Genomic DNA, 5769 nt, shown 5'->3' on the forward strand with positions numbered 1-5769 from the left:
CCTCACATCTAACTTTCTGTGCTATCTCATTGTATAGTCTGGACATGAGAATTTGGAGACCTTCATTCAAACGTCACCAATTAGATTGGGCTTTGCCTCACATTAAGTGCCTGTAAGTCCTGAGAAACCTTTGCCACCTTCAGTAGGCAAAGGTTATTTAGTAACCTCTTGTCCTGGGCTGAGTTAATTCATTACTTCGACACTCACAGCACAGCTACTGCTCTGCCATGTGACATCCAAGAGATTATCATCCTGTTTATTTTTGTATAGTCACAAGTATGAAAAAGAGAAATCCAGGAAGGAGACAATCAAGTTAAAGCACAATATTTTTTGCCATGGTAAAAAATGAAAGTCAACAAATATGACATTGTAGTGTTACTAAGGCATTTGTGCCCTGAATAATTACCCTGAACTGACCTCAAGAATCCATCATTTTGATTAGACGCAGAATTTTTAACAGACTTTACTGGAAAAGTTCCCTTGTATTATTAATGTATTAATAATCTGCATTATTGGCTAACCCAAAGAGGAACAGTACCCTGAATATCCAGCACTTCCTCCTACTAAATCTGAGCTACCAAAAAAAAAAGAGAAAACTTACAAACATAACAAATTATTCAAAGCTTGTAACAGTCTCTCAGCCAAATCAGATGACAACAGACAATAATAGACTTTGAAAACACATGTATGTTGCCTACTAGAAGGCAGGCAAAAAGGTAGGGAGGCAGCCAAAATTGTAGGCTGAAGAGAAACACCAAGATCAACTTAAAACAAACAATATAGAAACACACAGCAATGGGTGATGCCTGAGCTGTGACAGGGAAGTCACCAGAAGTCTTGCTCCATGAGGAGTGGCAGATAGCAGAGAAGATGGTGATGCTTGCCATAAAACAAGGGGAGAAAAGACCCAGACAGTAATATTACCCACCACCCTGCCCATGGTCTGGACAATTTAACCCTCTGAGCATATCCTAGAAACCAGTCTTTACAAATGTGTTTTGTGCATCTTAATTTCTCTGGCCCAGGCAAACACCATTTTGCAGATGGGCAAACTGAGATAGACAGATATGCTGCCACCTGTCCAGAGCTGTAGCAACAAATCAAACCTATCCAAAAATGCCAAGGCCTCTGAAAACACCAACCACAAACCCGTGAAAAGTCCTCTGTCAAGCAGGGAAAGACAGGGGCGATAAAGACTAAGACGAGCTAGCAGACCTCACTTGAAGAGGCAGCTTTTCTTCACATCTATGGCTAAGCTTTTTATCCTTAAGTGACACCATCTGTTCTGACAGACAGTTTTATAAAATTTGAATAAGGTGACCTGGATAAAGCATGCCTGTTATATGGAAATGCCGGTGTCATGTGGATGGATGTGGATGGATGTGGAAAGGTTGTGGATGGTTCGTGCATGAAGCGCTTTCAGTGTCTCATCATAAAAGGCCACACAACCTTTTCTGACATGCCACAACACAAAGTGAGCCATGCTTTTGATAACAATGCTGCAATGAGTTGTCTACTATCTTACAAAGACCTTGCAGATGGCATTCACCCTCCTGTAAGTATTCATGTATATAGGTAACTTTTTAACATACGAAGTCATGGTCCATCCTGCTGCTTTTATAATACAACCACATGACTGCACAAAGACCAGCACCAAGGAGATATTTATGTCTCTGCTGACAGGTCTAGTGATCACCTGGCTAATGACAACAAACAAGGCCTGCAGGCTGGACTATCATTGGGTGGTCTCTGGAAAGGAGCACCAGTAAAGAAAAGACAATGGTGGGTCAATGTGAACTGACCTTCCTCTTTCTCCAATCAAGGGGCTTCTGTCTGAACGTGGACTAGAGCAAAACACAATTGTCATCTCCTTTTTTCCCTGCTTCTCCTCACCTGTCATGACCATGGGCAAAGATTCCAGGAATGTGACAAGGCTGGTTCTGTATCATGGTTGAAGGGCACTGGTGAAGCACAGGCAGGAGTATTTACAAACCTACTTGGCATCACACTTCATGTTTTATCAGTGCATTCGGTCCCTTCTTTTGGAAAGCCTCAACCCATCCACAAACAAGAGATCAAACATTTCACTGTTTGTCTCTGAGTTTGTAAAAGAGCAGAGCACTCATTTTTTAAAGTAATTGATGGGGAAAATCAAGTGGTTTTTAGCAAGTCATGAATGCAGAGCTGTATGTAATTTTACTTGTCTGTGTTTATGAGTGTTTGGACATGCACTTCACTGATATATAGAGAGGACAATTTTTAAGTGTAGTATGTGCCATCTGCAAACTACTTGCTACAGGATGTCAATTAGACTGGATGTTAATTATTTTAAGATTACATGTTTCTAGAAATAGTTCTAATGAATAAAGTTGAATAAAGTTGTTTTTGTTTTTTTTTTTTTAATTAAAAAACCACAACCAACCAACCAAACCACAAAAAAAAAAAAAAAAACAACCCACGAAACACTAGGTTCTGTTTCTCAAAGGTTCATTAATGCTGAAGATTGGAAGGAAGCTGCTGCCCCCTCTTGGCACCACACACAAATGCAAGTACTTTGCACGGAAAAAGAAGATCTGGTCACAAATTGCAATTACAAAGTAATAGACAAGTTTGGAAGTGGAAAACAGCATAAAAACTGACACAGCCCCAAGTACACTTGCCTACTTACCCAGACCATTCAAGATAACTTAGTAAGATGTGGGGATCACAATACATAGAATAGCCCTGTCTTTCATTTTAAAATAAAAGTAAGTAATATGCGACCTGGAGTTAAAATACCACTTCAAATAATACTTAAAGGAGCACCCTAATTCTGCTGGCTTCCTGCATTGCCTTGTAACACCCCACATCTCTCACAACTTAGGAGAACACCTAAAGTGCCAGACAAGACAAAAAAGGAAGATCAAATAAACAGGAAAGCCTGCAGCAGCACTCATTTGACAGCTATACAGAAATCCCCCTTTATCATATATAGAAATTCAATTTCTCTGTTCCATCCCCAATTCTGCCACCCTCAGAAGCTGAGGGCACCCACTGCAGGGTTTAAATTGTAGCACACATGGGGAATCCCTTCTGACAGAACCACAGACTACCATGCAAATTATAGATTAAACCAAGAGGAGCTGGTGCATTTATGGACATAACTCAAAGGCTTCACTTCTACAAGAGGATCAGCATGGGCAACTTCTAGCAACCTTCTTCCCTGACCTTTAGCAGAAGAGTCAACAGTGGCAAACTCTCCACAGGTTGTTCCAGCAGGGATTGTATAGGGACACTCCATTTCCTATTGGAAGGGAAAGCATTCAAGTCAAGGACATTTCCAGCAGTGTAAGCCCAGTGAACCAAGTATGTGACTATTTCAGTTCAGCAGTATGAATTTTAATGCTTCCATTCCCTAAAGAAATTGATGACAGACAGAAACACTTGGACAACAGCAAGTGAAGTAACATTAGAAAAAATATTTTCATGGGAATCTGACTTATTTCATTTGACAGAAGTAATATCTATGCAAATATTTAGACAGTTCATAGGCAAATTAAGATTTAATCAACAGGATTTACAGATATATTTGAAGACTTGCAGTTTTAACAGAAAAGTTACCAGCTGTCTCCCAAGCACCCCTGACTTCCAGCACTACAGACAATCAAAACATGTCTGTGAATGCCTGTACTTTCACTCTACTTGTATTTACATCTTCCTAACTTCCTTATTGAGAACCAGCCACTGAAAACTAGGCACCAGAGAGCTGATGGCCCCACAACTGATGCACGAGAAGCTGGGGAGCCAGCTAAGGAGCTTTTGCATTTCAAAAAGGAAATTTGAAGAAACACAGAGTGCCAAAAATTCTGAAGGGAATTGTGATCACTATCTCCACTAGAAAGTTACAAAGAAAAACTGTAGCCAGTTCTCCTTGGATCAATACATGGATTTTTAAAATATCTCACATAAGGGACTGGAAGAGCATACTCCTGCAGGGCCTTCAAAACATTGGCAGCTCCAATGCTTAACCCAGGTATAGCTGGAAAACACAAGTCTTAGCACATGAGGCAGAAGGCTGGCAAAGAGTCACCAAATAATTTGGATGGCTGATTGAATCAAACACTTGTATAGAGTGTGGAAAATTTACCCAAGTTACTTAAAGTTTTCACCTAGGAATTGAAAATCCTTGCAAAATACTACTTGGCCTTTTTAACCATTTAACTCAGAAGCATCACGTCCTGCACAGGAGCAGGCATCATGAACAGATTCCAAAGTACATCTGTGGGAAGTGAACACCAGGTGAACAGAGTAGCTAGGACAAGGCTACTCTGAAGCATTAAAAGCAATATGAGAAAAGAAAATCTAAAGAAATTGAATATTTCTCTTTCAAAGTCAGCATGTTTTCCACTTTTCAACTCCTCGGTTCCCTTACAACTACAAAACTTCTAAAGAATTGGGAACTGCATCCTATGGGAAAAGACACACTGGACAAGGTGATAATATTTTCCAATTATTGCAGTGTAAGTTGAAGCTTACAAAGGCAAGCTTGAAATATGTTAGCCCATTTTTTTTTCAGGCCATTGAGCTGAGGTTTTAATCAGCAAAACCAGACTTCTTACACAGATCCTAAGTCAGGACACGTTTCTCTTCCTGTCACGTGTGCCTCTGGAAAAAAAAAAAACCAAACAGAGGACTCTTCAGTGACCACAGTCACTGGGAGCAGCCTGTGAGCTCCTTCAGCCGGAACCTGGATCACAAAGAAATTTTGAATCATCTTTTTGACTTCAGGTAACATAAAGAAGTAATTTCATTTCTCCTCTTTCTACCATCTTCATTCATAGCTGCCTCTATTCCTCATTTTGTTTTACAACAACTCAAGCTAGATTTCTCTCCTTTCCCTCTTCTTTCCATCTGCTGAAGTCACCCATATCTAAACCCTCCTAAAAAATTTAGAGCTAAAATATAAACAGTTAACAGTTTCAGCCCTCACCAATTGTACATTCTACATCTTTTCATCCAACATGACTCAGCCTTGTCTATTGAGACAGTTCCTACGCTCACAGCTTTCTGCCCTCTGCTTACACACTCCCAATAAATCCTTAAGCACTACCATAATTATACTACTACCAGTTACGACAGCACCGCCTTTCACTTGAGCTCCCTGCTCATTCAGATGAACTTCATGCTTTAGGGTGAGATGACCACTGCAGTAGAGGTGAGAGATTATTTCTTTTACAATATAATTTAAAACACAAAACAGACACTAAATCTGAACAAAAGGACTTAAATATCAGGACTAAAAGTTGTAACTTAAAGGGAAGTGTTTCGTAACTGCAGTAGAAAACTTCGAATATTTCAAAATGCATGGAAAGCAAACAAACACCAACAAAAAAAATAGAGATAAAGGGCAGTTTCCACAATTTTAGCCAAATGACTTAACCCTTTGACAGGTCTAGGCCTTTACAGCTCTTCCTAGCCAAGGGCTTCAGAATATTTATGGTATCATTATACAGTCAGAATATTTATGGTACTATTATACAGGCTTCAGTCAGTTCTGGTATTATTATACAGTCATATATGCATGTATGCAAATATTTTTTGTCTTTTAACTAAAAAAAGATTCAGCAGAAAATGCATCTCAATGAAATCTGAGACATGTCCTGTAACTGTGTCTTTCAAAAAACCGTATTTTGCTCTTAACTATAGACTAGACTAGATAAGAGTCAAACTCCACGTTATGTTGCTCTGTTTCCCCCACATTAGCTTTTTGGCCAGGCATGAACTACACTC

The sequence above is a fragment of the Melospiza melodia genome, chromosome 3, assembly GCF_035770615.1.
Source record: "Melospiza melodia melodia isolate bMelMel2 chromosome 3, bMelMel2.pri, whole genome shotgun sequence".
NCBI classification, from domain to species: Eukaryota; Metazoa; Chordata; class Aves; order Passeriformes; family Passerellidae; genus Melospiza; species Melospiza melodia.